At 48.5% G+C, this 16538-nt stretch overlaps 1 long non-coding RNA gene across 1 annotated transcript; it reads right to left on the reverse strand.

The window, feature by feature from the left end:
* Positions 1 to 1132: 1132 nt before the first annotated feature.
* Positions 1133 to 6366, reverse strand: LOC123791776 (uncharacterized). Its single transcript, XR_006779497.2, has 2 exons — positions 6152 to 6366; positions 1133 to 1494 (listed from the first exon to the last, which is right to left on the reverse strand). It is a non-coding gene; the product is annotated as an uncharacterized LOC123791776 (long non-coding RNA).
* Positions 6367 to 16538: the final 10172 nt, after the last annotated feature.

Below are 16538 nucleotides of genomic sequence, written 5' to 3' on the forward strand. Positions count from 1 at the left end.
CACCCCCACCCCATGCTCTCTCTCTCCGCCATCTCAAATAAATAAATAAAATCTTTAAAAAATTAAAAAACAAAATAAAATAAAAGCAAATACTCCCAAAAAGTGCTGTCAAACCTGATGGCTAAGTCCCCTCTTGTGTGATTTTTGAATTTTCCAAATCCATCAGCAATGGATTCTCAGTGCATTGCTTCCATGCAGCCTTGATTACTTTCTTTGGAGGTCCCAGCTTAGTTGAGGTCCCCTATATTTGTGGAACGCCTCTGATTTACCACACTGTGCTAGCCATTGGGAATACACGAACAGAAAAATCCTACACGCTCCCCTGAACGGGGCGACAGACACAGAAACTGATTCAATACCCTGGTGTTGGTGGGCTGGGCTTTGTTTCATCTGTTGCTCCCCAAAACCTTAATGGCTAGATCATAGCCTGGTTGGTGAACAGGGAAGGGAAACCCTTTTGTGAGAAGGTAACTGGGAAGAAGGGTGGGGAAAGGTGAAAGGAAGGGAAGGGGGGGCTCTAGGGAAGAGAACTGAAACAGAAGAGTGGAGCCCCCTGGTGGGCAGACGTGGTAGGGGCTGTCAGGGGGCGGCCAAGGCCCGTGGGCGGATTCGGGCTTAAATACCCCGGGGAAATCAGTAGAAAGCTGATTTTTCAGGGTTACCTTTTTTCTTAGAAATTGTTGTTTCAATTCCACTCCCCTTTCCTGGTCCTAGTGTCAGTTTATGGTTTGCAAAGCCCTTTCCCATATCTAATTTTATTGCACTTCTGCTAACATTTGTTTTACATCACTGAGCACATTAGTAACCTCTTGAACACACAGCCCTTGAAGCTTTTTTGTTTTGTTGTTGATAGCCAAATTTTATTGTTATTCATACCAAAATTTCTCCTAGTCCATGTTAGGCCACTATAAAAATTAGACACAAAACTGCTAAATATTGTTTTCTAGTGTTTTTCTTGAGGAATTCTGGGTTTCAAAAACTACCCGTGAGCTATTTTGTTTTTATAAAATGCACTTCCTTTTATTCTTAACAGTCCCTAAACACACACGTGCAATTAAAGCTTTATGTTCTAAATTTGTTATGTGGGAAAACAAACCGATTTTCAAATGAATTGAGGAAATACAGGCGTATAAACAGTTGGTGTCAATATCATTTAATGATTCCACCCAAATCGTACGTTCAGCACCAGAGCTAGTCCTCTATCATTTTCATCAGAATAGACACTGCTAAACGTACTACTCGGACCTTGTGAAGGCCGTGTTGTTCCACAGCAGGTTCTTCCAGGTGTTCTGGCCCAGGTAGAAGGTAGATCAGATTTCCGGGGTCAAAAGAGCCCGGCAGCACTCGCAGGTAGAGGGATCGCCGGGGAGCAGAGGACCGGGAAAAACCGGTATCGGGAAGCGCCTGGGAGGATGTGGCTACACAGTGCCCCCTTCTGGTCATTGCGGGAATGCAGAAAGCTGACAGGTCAAGAGCTTGCTGATTTCTGAGCCTCTGAAAAATAGAGAAGGAAGTGCGGCTGGACTATTTTTTCTGCACCTTATGGGCATAATACCTCCAGGGATCGGATGCATCCATAAACACCTACCACATTGAAGTCATCAAATCAAATGGGAGGCTCATAGCAGATGCTGACTCCACAGAGCAGGGTCTGGGCTAGAGTCAGGGAGAACAGCCTAATTGCTGGAGCGGCTGGGCATGTGTTTGCTCACTAGGTCAAGAGCTGATTGAATCAGAAACTGCAGGTAGAAACTGCCCCTCTCTTCACCTTTGCCAGGAAATGACACTTCTAGGCACCAGAATGTCTAGGGCTAGCCTTGAGAAATGGACTGTGGCAAGCCTATTGCTTACTGACACTTCCCTCATCTTCCACTCCTTTCCAAAGAAGAATCTCTCAGGATTTTCCAAAGTCCTCTCCTTTGCCTGCCCCATTGCCAAGTCAGGATTTTGCAGGGTACTCCTCTCAGCGGGTTGGCAGCTCACAGAAGACCTTCGTAGCCAAGGGAAAGATGGCAGCTTGGTCTGGCACCATGCAGCTTGCGGGCATGGCAGGCAGTGCAAGTCTGAGAAGGAGCTCGGGTCAACAAATTCTATTGTATTTTGCTGCTGATTTGAGCTTCGCAACTGTAGAAGGTATTGCTTCCTGTTCAAATGGTAAGACCACTGGAAGTCCACTGAGGAGACCCTGTTTAGGTCTATCAGCACTTTCAAAATATCTATCAGTACTTTCAAGACGAAACAAAATGATGCATGAGGAAACCTTTGTAAACCTCACAGAGCTTCACAAATGTAAGAATAGTGGGACATAGAGACAAACATTATCCTTACTGGGCCAGAAAGTATTATATTTCCACAAGGTGTCCTTTGGGATGAGAAACCAGAAAGGTCCCTAGGATGTGGTAGGGATGGGAGAGGGGCCGTGCTGGATACTCAACAGAGAAAAAATGCAACAGAAATGAGAACAGAACCAGAGTCTGGCCACCAGTTGTCATTGTTATTAAGCCCCTGTGGGTCGAGAGCTCTTTCAAACAGACTGCTATGTCTGTTAAGTCGAGGTACTCACAAGTGTTTCAGGCTGCCAGTCTCCCTTCTGGAAGGATCCTTGATGCTGGAATTAACACACCACCACCACCACCAAAACCCTCATGACGCAGTGCTCTTTTAGCTAGCAGAAAGAGAAATGCCAGGATATCCTGAGAATTTATTGTGTAGTATATACTGTGTATCTTATCAGCTTATATAATCTTCCCAGCAAGATTCTTAGCCCCATTTTACAGGTGAGGAAACTGAGCTGCAGAGAGGTTAAGTCGCCTTCAGTGGGTACCAGGATATAAACACGGGCAGCCTTGCTGTGGAGACTGCCTTCATGACCACTACGCTAAACTTCTTTTCACCAAGAAAGAGAGAGAGGTCTGGGAGAACGAGGGCTGCTCGCACTTAATATTTTTGTTCTTTGCACTCTGTGTAGATGTTTCGGGACACTTTTGTATGAATGCCTTATTTCTTGGTATATGTTTTTGAAATGCTGCACCAAGGTAGCTGTCTGATAAGGAAAGGCCAGGAGAGCCTTCCGTGTGCCCGCTGCCCCGGTCCCGGGCTGGGAAGTGCTCCTCGGTGGCTTGCTCGGGGCGGTCTGTTTGCTGACAACATACAGTGCAAACAAGAGCTCTGGTGGGGACGTCAGGGGAGCAGCTGCTCAGTGTCTAGGAAAGCTCGAGTGTGGTTTGCAAAGTAAACGGACTCTAATTTGGACAAATACTGCTGTGGCCTGGGACCGAAGCAAGATAAAGCAGCGAGGGCGTGTTGACATGGATGTTTCCATGGGCTGAAGTAAGGAAATAGAGGAGCGGCCCAGGAATGCCAGGGGTCCTCTCTCCCCCGTACGGAGTTCAGCGCTGTCAAGGACTGAAGACGAAATCAATCTGCAGCCTGGAATAAAGGCAAGTAGATCTAGGTTTGAGGCTTGATGTTGCCACCTCCTAGCTGTATGTCTTGGACAAGTCACCTCACCTTGTTGACGTCAGTCTCTCCATTTGTACAATCAGCACCCGCCTCACAGGGTCGCTGTGGAGACGAATGGAGGTCTCAGGAGTGGAAGGCGGAGCAGTGTCTGGAGCATGGCAATCATCCACGGAAAGGCAACGAATTTTGTTTTCTGCATTGCTGTCAACAAGTATTCACTCAACAAACACAGCTCTGTGGTAGAACCTGGTGGTGTCCCACGAGTGCCCAGGTGTGTGTTGGCTGCTTCCACAGCTGCTCCACTCTCCAGAGAGCTGCCCTCCACTGAAGGGCACCGCATCACCTGGAAATAACTAGAAAGCTGCACCCACGGACTGACTCATACAGTTACAAGAGCCTGGCCCCCTTACACATGATAGGACAAGTTTGTGCGGCTGTTCGTGTTCCAGAACTCTCTGTGGGATCAGCCTGAGGCCAGACTTCAACTGAAGCCACATTTTTGCTTAACATCCACCCTAGTGAGTCTCCCTCCCTTCCCTTCAGATTCCTCCATCAGTGGCTTGCTTGCCTCAGACGCGGTTGCTCTGGGCCCTGCCCTAGGCATCCACGATGGCCGGGCTCAGGCGATACCACAGTAAAGAAGGAGTGGTCCCTGCCCAAAGGAGCGTGTATTCTATGGGGGGAGATGTGACCAGCAAAGAGACAATCAGAGCAAGGAATCCCACAGAGGTTAGCTCTGAGGCAGCCTGGGAGCTCGAAGGCTGGGCCCCCACCGCAGGAAAAGGGCTTTCAGGAGGAAGAGACACCTAAGCCAGGACTTACCGGACCAACAGGCATTAGCCAGGCAAAGCAGTAGTAAAGGGTGTACTGGGAGGAGAGAGGCCCAGGGAAGGAGCTGCGAAGATTTGAATGGCTTGCAGATTTGAATGGTGGCCCAGGAACCAAGGAGAGCATTTGCCAGCTCTAGAGTTACCCATAATCCCTTCCTTCCAGGACCACAGAGGTGAGCCCCCCGCCCACCAGCAGAGTTGTCATGACAACACAGCCGGCACTCCCGGAGGCTGTCTGGTGGGAGTATTCTGTCAGGATAACGTAGGTGCAGTGACCTTCACACAGTGATTCCTGCCCAGGGAATGCCTTCCTGGGCTCTGACTGTAGTGACTCTGCCCTCCTTCCCACCTGCCGCAGGAAGAATCAGGTGTTGCCCCGTAGTGCAGATACCGTGTGACTCTACTCATCGGAGGTGCCTGGAACAGTCATATTCACAGAGAGGGAGAGCAGGACGGGGGTTGCCAGGGGCTGGGGACAGGGGGCTGGGGAGTTGGTTTAATGGGGACAGAGTTTCAGTTGGGAATGATGACCAAGTTCTGGAGATGGATGGTGGTGATGGTTGCACAACAGTGGGAATGGATTAATGCCACCGAACTCTACACTTGAAAGTGACTAAAATGGTCAATTTCATCTTATGTATATTTCACCACAACAAGCATAATAAAAAGAATAAGACTGTTGTCCGTCCACGTCTACACTCTGGATATTGAGTGATGTTGTTTCTTACGGTATAAGACTAAGAAGTTACTTGAGACTTTTTTTTTTTTAGACAGATTTTTAAAAACCTCATTTGGTCCCAGAAAGTGGATGATGAGATAATCAGGTCTCCCCCACTGTATGTCGTGGTGCTAACTGCGCCTCGCAGAAGCAGCAGCCTTGTGAGTTCTGAGAACCCCGGCTGCTTCTGTCATGCTTCATCTCCCCGACGAAGCCCTTTCTGGTGAGCTAAGTATCCTTCTCATCAGGCTTTCTAGAATCGCACCGAAGGTGATGAGACACGTACTAACAGAGATTCCCACTCCGAGGCCACAGCACATCTATTATCATTTTGGGAGCTTCATATGCTACAACCAGAATAGAAGCAAGGGCACCGTCTTCCTTGAGCGTGGGCATTCCTTACTGATCTCAGCCCCCAGTCCACCGCAGGGACTGACACACAGGAGGAGGTGCTCGGGGGGGATGTCTCAGTAGGATGGAAGGGGGGAGGGGGAGACGGGGAAGGGAGGAAGGGCTGCCAGACCGCCCAGTGCCTAACTCCTCCTTGTTCAGATACAGGGAAATTTGGTCCAAGACAGAGAGGTTAAGTCCAAAGCCACATGCTTTAGTTAAGTAAGCGATGACCCTGGCTGGGGTCAGAACCAGGCCTCCTGGTCCCTAATCCAAGACTGCTCCCACTGGGTTATCCTAAAATTTGACACTTGAGACTCTATTTGACGACTTTAGTTAAGTCTAATGAACTCCCACCTGGAATAACTGAACTTTTGTGTTTCTCTTATTTGTTTCTTTGATACCTACTGTTTGCCCAAGTAAAGTAAACTTTTTAAAGATACGGAGCAGGGTCAGAGGCCTTGCTTTTTACACAGTGATAAGTATAGGAGAGTGACTATGTCTCCGCAGGGTTCATTTGACTAACAAATTGAGGTTTCATAGATCATGACGTTATATTCCAAACTGCCTCCCTTGTGTTTGGGTTAAAGGAACAAAAAGGAACAAAAAATTATTAAGCAATTATTGCCAAATGCTGGCCTGCAATGTTGTCCACTTTAATCTCCATGGAAATCCAGAGGTGTCATTATCGCCATGGTGACAGGAGAGGCAGCTGTGGCTCAGGGGCCCTAGAGAACTAGACCAGACTCACCTGTGGTTGAATTTGGGTGGGTGGACCTGTGGTGGATATGTAGGCAGCACAAGGCCTGGCATTCAGTGAATGTTAGTCGAATGAATAAGCAAACGTACATCCATCTGTCTGCAGCATCCATAGCCCTTGTTTGGAAGGTGTGGTGTCGCCCGTAGAGATAGACCATCCCTAGTCCCAAGCAGACGGTGGCACTGTAGTCAGACAGGAGGTAAAAACACCTGAAAGAGGGAAAGAGTAAGCAAGCAGGTTTTAGTCATCATTCAAACAGATGGAAGTGAGGGGGATGAAGGGTGTTGCACAATTAGCCGGGTTGAAAGTCCAAGTTTTGAGGGACACCTGGGTGGCTCAGTTGGTTATGTGTCTGCCTTCAGCTCAGGTCACGATCCCGGGGTCCTGGGATGGAGCCCCGCATGGGGCTCCCTGCTCAGTGGGGAGTCTGCTTCTCCCTCTGCCTGCTGCTCCCCTTGCTCATGCACGCTTGCGGGCTCTCTCTCTCTCTGTTAAATAAATAAATAAAATCTTAAAAAAAAAAAAGAAAGTTCAAATTTGGAAACAATTAAAAGATACAAGAGAATCTATATTGACACACAGTGTCACCAAGCAGTGACTGCTTCTGTCACGCTGGGGAAGGACCAAGAACGATTTATGTCAGCAAAGCAGCACAGCCAGGGGTGTAACTGATAAAACGGGGGTCCTCTGAAATCTCTCCCATGGTTCTTACCTTTCCCCATGCACAGGATGGAGTTTCAAGCAGAAAGAAGTTTCATAAAGACTTTGAAGTCTCTCCAGCGAGAGAGGCTCTTGGCGGGGCAGGACACTTCCTGTCCCCAGCGCTCTGGGACGACCAGACCGCTCCTCCCCGGGTCCATGGGAACACCGTCCCAAGGAGCCAAGACGCGATTGCTCAGGGAGACCTACCTGGACTACCTGGGCCCAGCCAGATGTGCCTTTCATCGCTGCCCTTCCCCAGGATTCAGTTATTTACATCCCTGACCTCAGAAAATCTCGGCAGAGTGATTTCAACTAGAGGAGGTGATGTGGTGTTCCAGCAAAACCTAGTCAGGACCTGGTGACACAGGAGTTTGGCAATGATCAACTACCCCTGTGTAATGGTTTGAATTTGTTTTAAACCTGGGTGGGGGGTGGGGGGCAGGGGGAGATGTGAAATCAATACTCGAAGTACGTCCTGATTGGATGGGCTGCGTGTTTTCTTTTTCACCCGAGCTGTTGTTGAAGCTGTTTATTGAAAGGTTATGCAAATATGATTAGTCAGCTCCAGGGCCATTAATAATCCACTGGACAGAGCCGGCTCCATTCCAATTGATTTTTGAATTTTGGGAAATGTCAGATTTCTTGCAGCAGAGATGAAAGTCCCAGCGGGCTTGGCAATGAACTGTGAGGTCTTTGCCTCCATTGGGACTGATCCTATGGATGCGGGAGATAGGACGTTATATTGTCACCATTGGCTTGTCGTTCTGAATAAGTCTCGGGGTTCTGCCCCAGCTCTGGAGAGAGAAGGAGGAGTCACAAACATGTTCGTGCAAGGGGACCGGTGCGGCAAGTCGGGGGAGTCTGCCGCTGTCCGCATACTGACGGTGAACCAGGAAAAAAGTGGGCATGTTTAAAAAGCAAACTGAATTCCAAAACCTCTTCCCCTCGGTGCAGTCCTTCCAAAACTGTGAGATCGAACATCCCGAGAAACAGGATGTAAGGTAAGCGGTAGGGGGCACGTGTGACTGGTGGTCAGGGGAAGAGCTCAACCTTTGGGGCCTCCTGGCATATAAGTGGGAGCAAATTAATCTCTTCGAGGTTCTACTAGAGTAATTGTGAATTGAGGATTTCGTCATAACCAATTTCCCACTTCAGAAAAAGATATTTTCTCTGGACTTAGTCCACTTGAGAAAGACCTCAGATTCTGAACATGGAACCCATCAGAGCTAAGGCGTCCACAGCGTCCAGTCCTAGAACTCCATAAGCAGGCCCAACATCAGGGATTTCAAAAGAGGGGCCCCTGACTGGCTCAGTCGGTAGAGCATGGGCCTCTTGATCTCGGGGTTGTAAGTTTAACCCCCAAATTGGGTGTAGAGATTACTTAAAAAAAATTTTTTTTAAAAGGGAATTTCAAAAGAATACACCCACACCCAAGAACGGAGCCATGCTTCCTCACCAACATGTCAGGACCGCCAGGGCATAACCTATGTGATCCATTAATTCACCAGAGTCATTGGCCATAGGTCCGCAGGGCATGCTCACTGAGGCTGCTCCTGTCTGCAGCTCACTCCCCCCTGGTCATTCCCAGCTTGGCGTCTACCTTGGGCACCAGTCACGACCATTGGAATCGAATGGTCCCTGCTCCTGTCTTCTCTGTGGGCTGTTCTATGCAAACTCCTTCCTATCCACCATCAATCTCCTCTCGTATTCTAATTTTCACACTGGGTTTTGAGATGATGCTCCCTCCCTCCAGGTGTCCAAGATAGAATTAGAAATTCATAAGGAACCTACGAACAAGCAGATGAAGATTTGGGAAAATGTTGAGATTGTTGAACTTCAGACAGAAGACAGACTCAACTACGTGACTCTTTTGCTTCTTTTTCTCTTTGCAAGAGGAGAATGAACTCCAGGAGCCAGGATGGGAGGCACACGACACAGGAGGAACTGCAGCAAGGGGAGAGGGCAGGAGACAAGTGCATCTCTCGCCCCAGGGCGCCGCACACCACCTACGCCAGGAGCCCACTGGTTATTTCAAGGTCCTGTCAGAAATCCTGACAGGTGATGGGGAGCGGGAGATGCGCTGGGACCTCGAAGATGAAAGGCCGCTCAGTTTTCCGCACTCTGTACACTATGGTCTAGCATCATTGCCTTTATCTTTGCCAAACCCTAGGAAGGCTGACGAGCAGATGGCTTGACCACAGGGGCCATCGGGAGACCCAGTCGGGCAGACTCACCTCAGGTCCTTTTCTGAAGGGTTATCCGATGGGGAAGTCAGGAAGACATGTCGACAAAATCAATCCCAGATTCATAGAAAAAGTCAACTTACACTTTTTTCTCTTTTTTTAAGTAGGCTCTATGCCCAGCATGAAGCCCAATGCGGGGCTTGAACTCACGACCCTGAGATCAAGACCTGTGCCAAGGTCAAGAGTGGGATGCTTAACTGACTGAGCCACCCAGGCGCCCCTGGCGCCTTACACTCTTGAGTGGATGTGAGACCAAGGCCCATAGAGATGCAGGGATTTGCACTGGTCACTGCTGGGGAGGGCAGAGCTTTTACTCGAACCTTGGCTCCTTATTCCCTTAGTCCAGGGCTCTTAGGGAAAAGAAGGCACTTTGACTAGTGTTTTCTGTATTCTAGATGCATCATGCATTTTCTCAGTCAGTCCCCACCACAGAGCAACGCTTACCCCATATTCCAGATGTGCAAATCGAGACTCAGAGAGCAGCCTCCACGGTAGCAAGTGGGGAGGTGGGCAACAAACACCATGTATCATGCCTTTTTTATTTTTGCTTTTTATTTTTTTTAGGAGGGGCAGAGGGAAAGGGAGAGAGAGAATCTTGAACAGACTCCGCGCTGAGCACGGAGCCCAGTGCAGGGCTTGATCTCATTACCCTGAGATGATGACCTGAGCTGAAATCAAGAGTCAGAGGCTTAACGGACTGAGCCACCAGGTGCCCTGCTTTTTAACTTAACCATTTTCAAAGTCTTTCAGAATTTCTTTGTGAGAAAGGTGGCAAAACGTGAAGAGTTTGACAACGTGAAAGGCGGATTCAGGTTTGGTTGAAAAAAAGACCAGGAGGTAGGTGTCTAGTCATGTGCCGAGAGGCTCCTGCATCTTTGTTGTGCTTCTCGGGGACGTAGAGAAGACGTAGAGACATGGTTGTGAAGTGTCTTCTGTGACAGAAACAGCTGGCAGGACAGAGAGAGCCATCCAGACACTAGGTGGCCCTGGGAGCAGGAAGACCAGTCCGAAGCACCGGGTGAAGCCAAAAAGGGAAGGACCTCAAGACCTATGCTGAGGGCCCAACAATTTAAGTTCAGAACCTTGGCGTGGGGGAGACCTGACTGTCACCTCATGGACCCTGTCCCTTCGGTGCTGATTTCCCTGCTGTGGGCTCTCAGAGGGCAGACACCCTGGCGTGAGTGCAGGGACCTCCCCAGCTCAGGCCTGGCACAGAGTCTACACTGAACTTGTATTTGCCAAGAGAACAACCTCATGCATAATAATAAAACAAAAGCGATTTTACACCATGTTAATAGAAGCACAAAATGCCGAGATCTGACCGTAGCAGGGCCTGTGTATGAATCTGGGCAGGAACGGCCTGACATGTGTCTGGAGGCAGGCAGCCAGGATGCACCCCAGAAAGACCTCTTAAGGTTCCCAATTCTTGTCTAGTGACATGAAGTCCCATTAACCTGGGATAATAGAATAGAATGGACCTTAGGCTTTCAGTACACTTTTAAAAATACTTTTTACATTGTAACAACTGTAAGAGAAACCCTTGGTTAGAAGTGGTTCTTCGCAGGCCTACCATGACCCACGTCACAGATGCTGGGCGTGGACAGGGTTGGAGAGCCGGGGCTGCGCCCTGGAAGCCTAGCCCAGCACACCTGTCATGGCCCGAAAGCAAGGTCACTGGGGTGAGGCCACCCTGGAGATGCTGACTTTTGGTGAACTTGGCTAAATGGCACCACCACCCACCCCGCATGCAGCTTATTTCGGGCATGAAGATCTGCCCTCCCAGAACGGAGCAGAAGAGTCAGAGACCCAGAAACCTCGGCCCCCGGAGAGCTGCCTGCAGGGACTCCTCTCATGGCACAGGCGACACGGAGCCAGATGTCAACTGTACTGTTCTGGCTGGGGAGGGAAACCAGGACGTCCTTGGGGAGCGCTGGGGGACTTTGGAGATAGTTTAATGCAGGGATTGTTGGGGACAGACATGGGGGCTAGATCTGCCCTCTCTCCCCTGGCCCACGGAAGGTATTGAGAACAGGCTGCACCCACCAGCACCCAGGCCTAAATCTCCCTAGGATGTTTTATCATGACCTGTATGTTCTATAAATTGTCAGACACACAGGACAAATTGTCAGCCACAAGGGTCTGGAGGCCCATCAGGCCACAAGCAAGGCCTCGCCCTTGGCAACCAGCTTTCTTTCCATTGCAATGAACCTGCCCCAAGGAAGGAACAGCTCTGTGGGAGGAAGGAAACAGTTCCTCAGAGAGGACTTCTCATGTGACGGGAGACAAGGCCATCAGTGTCTGCAGAGGGGAGTTCAAGTCCCCAGACAGCAGCAGTGACAGGGAGGACAGGGGAGAGTGTAACCTAGGGCTCCAGGACAGACCTATAGGCAGGAGGGGCCTGGTGAGCACGCCACTTGTCTGGAGCTCCGGGGAAAGTTCCAGCCCCAGAGTCAGCGCCCGGAACCCGTCAGTGCTGGCCCCCCACAGAGAAAGTGGTACCACCACTGCAAAGAAAGCAAAGACAAGCACACCCAATTATAAAATGAAAGTATTAAATAAAATAAGTATAAAATAAAAATAAAGCTTACTAAGCTACCTGAGAAATGAATCCTGACTCTCAGGAAGTTAGCGGACTAGACGTGTGCTAATTTCCTTCTGCAAACCCCAGGAAATGAATGACCCTAAAGAGGTCCTCGCTCAGCCCTTTGCCTTAGGACCAGACCCTTCCAGGTATCCTCCCCACCCCACCTCTACCCCTAGGTTTGCCAGTGGGTCCTGGCACTTCATGCCTTGTGGAATGGTGACATCTGCTGGCAGTTTTTGTTACTAGAAGCAAGTGCTCAGAAATTATTTGTGCAATAGGGTGTGTGCCCTGACATGCCACGCCCTCTGTGCAGGCGGAGGGGAAGAAGGGTATTTTGTTATGACACACACACACACACACACACACACACACACACACACACGTCCCCTTCATATTAGATACAAGAAAGTCCCAGTGATGGCTGATACACTTGGAAAAGATTATTGAAAAACGATATGAATCTCCTCCCAGCAGAACGGAGACCCAGCCTCATTGGTCCAGAATGACCGGAATTGGTCCAGCTAAGTGAGTTGAGAGTGAAGTCCGTGGTCTCTTTAGAGATATACTAACCCACATACTCAGTGCTCTCACTGCTTCCTGCAAAATAACTTATGTTTAAAGATCAAATACATTTTTGTCATTCTTCTTGTTCCTTGGTCCCTGGGCCAGCACAGGGCAGGAAGGGCTGCTGAGCTGGCAGAGGAGTCCAGCTTTAAAAGGTAAAATTAATCAGTTCATTCAACAAATAACTGTGGAGCACCTCTACTTCTAGGCACCATGTGGGGCCAATAAAACCGAGAACAAGAAGGGTAACGTAAACGATGCTCACATTGCCCTTGGGAGAGAGACGCACGGTAAATAAGTAGACAAAGATACCTCCTGGTGTTAGAAGGGAGATGAAATATTTTATGATAATTTTATCATTGCAACAATAATTATATTGTTCCCTTAGATTGATGGCATTTGGGTGCAGCTCAGAATAACCCTGAGGAGCCAGGCAAGAAGAGGAAGACCATTCCCAAGAGAGCCAGCAGGTGCACAGACCTGAGGTGGGATGCGAGGGAGAGCACGCCTTCGCTGTGTCTGCTGGGGGCACGATGAGGAGGCAGGAGATGGCCAGCAAGCAGAAGGCTACCTGTACGGGTACCATCCTGAAAGGTGATCTTTTTTTTAAAAAAAAAAAAAAGCTTCATTTTTTTTTTAAGATTTTATTTTTTTGAGAGTGAGAGAGCCAGAGAGAGAGAGCACGAGCTGAGGGAGGGGCAGAAGAAGAAGCAGGCTCCCCACTGAGCAGGGAGCCCGATGCGGGGCTCGATCCCAGGAACCTGGGATCATGACCTGAGCCGAAGGCAGATGCTTAACTGACTGAGCCAACCAGGCTTGCCGGTGAATTTTATATATATATATATATATATATATATATATATATATATATATATATATATATATATATATAAAGAAATGGACACTTCCCCACAATATGGGAGAGTAGATGTGTCGGATTTATGTAGCTCTAGTGGAATTTCCCCTTCAGAAAAGAATGCTTTGCCCAAGATGAAAAATTCATCAGGACAGGAATGAATATAGTTTTTCAGTGGTAATGGCTTATGATAGGGAAGGAAAATTTGGTATTGTGTTTGGTTTCGAAATCATGGGCAGATTCCTGTCAATAAGAGGACGATGATAGTCTGACTGTGTGAACATGTCGCCACCAGGTGGAGCTGTAGACTCTCAAAAGTGGGGCATGGGCCCAAGCCCGTGGAAATGGAGCCTGGACCCCAACCAATCTTTCCTTTCCTCAGGGGGAAGGAGAGCTGCTGACACATGTCCATCTCAAATATTACCGAAGGCTTACTGTGTCTTTTCTTTTCAAAACACGTGAATTCTTGATTATTTCGCTTTCATATCACTTTGTGTCCTGAGGTCCCTTCCACACCAGCACACAGGTCACTCAGCCAGTGTATCCCCAGGAGAGAGAGCGAGTGGGAAAATGGGAAGTTTAATGAAATCAGCCCTTCTAGCTCCTGATGAAAGCCTTGCAGGAGCGTGCTTGTTAGGAGGTGGGGGTTAGAGAGGTGTGAGGTTTGGGCACAGACTTGGTGACAGAGGAAAAGTTATCTGTAAGAATAATTTAGGTGACGGAGAAGATGCAGGTGTGATTTGAGCCATTAACATGCCCAGCACATTGCCAATGCTTTGCAATCATTACCTCTTTTTAACTTTATGACTTCATAAGTTAGGTCCTGAATCTGAGGCTCAAAGAGGTAAGTCACCCAAAGCCACTGATTTGAACCCAGACACTCTGACCCCAGAGCCCAGGTAATCAGCTACCCCATGTGAAAACAAGGACAAACCAGGTTTTCTTTTCTTTTTTTTTTTTTAAGATTTTATTTATTTATTTGACAGAGATAGAGACAGCCAGTGAGAGAGGGAACACAAGCAGGGGGAGTGGGAGAGGAAGAAGCAGGCTCGTAGCGGAGGAGCCTGATGTGGGGCTTGATCCCATAACACCGGGATCACGCCCTGAGCCGAAGGCAGACGCTTAACTGCTGTGCCACCCAGGCGCCCCCAAACCAGGTTTTCTAAAACAGTGCAGCTGAACACAGGCTAATAAATTAGCTAACGTACTCCTTGGGTAGCAGGTTAGCATCCAGAACAAGAGAGGCATTTGCTCCCATCAGACACCACACACGCACACTGCCCTCTGCTGAGCCACCAGAGCTTGGGTGCATTTCCACCTCTTATTCCTAAAGCTGCCTTGAAACCTTCGGTTCACATGTGTATCTCCCCTATTTACTGAGAGATTAGTAATGGCAGGAACAGTCTTGTTTATTTTTGTAACCCCAAGTATTGATTAGATGTATTCACCTAATTAATAAATTAATTATATTAGTTAGGTTTATTAGTTAAAAATTGTGTATTTTGAATTGTGGTAAAATGCACGTAATACAAAGTTTGCCGTCTTAAGCATTTGTAAGCTCACAGTCCAGTAGCGTCAAGTGCATTCACGTTGTTGTAAGACCATCACTACCATCCACCCACAGAACCCTTTGCATCTTGTAAAGCTGAAACTCTGTCTCCATTAAACCACGATTCTCTATTCCCCTGCCCCCAACCCCCGAAACCACCCTCTAGCTTTCCGTCTCTATGAATTTGACTGCTCTCGGTACCTCATACACGTGGAATCGCACCGTCTTCACTGTTTTGTGACTGGCTCGCGTCCATTAGTTGATGTCCTCAAGGCTCATCGACACTGCAGTTTCAACAATCATCACTGTTCATATTTTTCAACAAAAAGAGCAAAAAAGGGCGCCTAAGTGGCTCAGGTGGTTAAACCACTGACTCTTGATCTCAGCTCAGGTTAGGATCTCACTGTCCTGGGATCGAGTTCCGCATCCCACTCCTCGCTCAGCACAGAGTCTGCTTGAGGATTTTCTCTCTCTCTGTCCCTCCCCCTGGCTCATGCTCTCTCTTTCTCAAAATAAATAAATAAATCTTTTTTTTTTTAAGAGCAAATTTCTATTGAATGTTACTGGGTGTTAGCACTGTTCTCAGAGATTTTGCATCCACTCACCGACTTGAGCCTCATAACAACCCTGCGTGGTAAGTGCTATCGCCATCCATGGTCTCAGATGAGAAAATGGAAGGCCAAGGTCGCGTAGCCAGTACGTGGTAGAGACAGGATTTGACCACAGGCGGCTTCACTCAGAATTTATGTGTACGTTATCATTATCACGCCAGACTGCTTTTCTCCCTCTTAGAAGACTTCAGGGATGTTTTCTTTGAGCAGAACTTAATTGAACTCAAATTTATACTTTTGCAAGGACCGTAAAAGTTAAAAGAGGTAACCAGCTTGGTCATAGTCATGGGAATGTCACCTAAAAAATACTTAAGTGATATGTCAGTGGAAAGCTGAAGAAAATAATGGAATGTACTTAGAAGCGGCACAAACCCCCTCATGTGGCTAAAATGGGGAGAAAGAGGGAAGGGACCAGGAAGGCAGATTTCTAGTTAGTCAATATAAAGAAGAATTTTTGAGCAGTTTGAGAAGAATGGCAGATAAGCTGGAGGACCACTGGTGAGAGCTGTTACAAAGGAGATGTCTGGGTGCGCGGCCAGGTAGACTGTATATCCGAAGTCCCTTCCAACTACGAGAGTCTGCAGTTCAACGCGCTGTCAGTGTCAAGTCTGGGGGGATGCAAGGCTGGAGGAATGGACAATTTAGATCTTGGGGCCTGGGATTTAGATCTTGTACCTAGAAGGACAGCAGGACCGTCCCTAGAGATAGGAAAATTATACGGAAGGATTGATTTGGAAAAGCAAGATGAATCTGGTTTGGGGCAAATGTGTTTTTTCATATGGCAGAAGGGGAGTTTTTGTTTCCTGAAGTATTGTAGGAGGTCCCCCCGGGAGGTGAGCGCTGAAGAAAGAATAGGGAAAGGATGGCAGGGAAGAGCATGTCGGGAGGGAGGCCCCGCCTGGACAGGAGCAAGCCTGGAACAGCCTCCCTTCCCGGAGCAGAAATGCCTTTGGATCGCAGACTGCTGTCAGCCCACAGACACCTGCCCTGGTTCAGGGGGAGGCTACACGGGCAGCAGGGGCAGGACATCGGCCCCGCGGAGGTGGCTCTCAGGTGGCGGAGGGCCTTTGGCACCAATCATCCTAAGCCACGAAAAGGTTGGAGCAGAGAGTGACATGGTGCAAACCAGCCTTCAGGAAACAATTTGAGGGCGGGTTTCAGATTGATCATCAGTGGGGCAAGACCAGAAGCAAGGGGGTTACCAGAAGGATTATTGGATGAACCCACCAGGGCAGTTTCGTGTCAGCGCCGCTCCCGCGGACTGAAGCA

This window comes from Ursus americanus, chromosome 10 (assembly GCF_024610735.1).
Source record: "Ursus americanus isolate L20-20 chromosome 10, mUrsAme1.1.p, whole genome shotgun sequence".
Classification (NCBI taxonomy): domain Eukaryota; kingdom Metazoa; phylum Chordata; class Mammalia; order Carnivora; family Ursidae; genus Ursus; species Ursus americanus.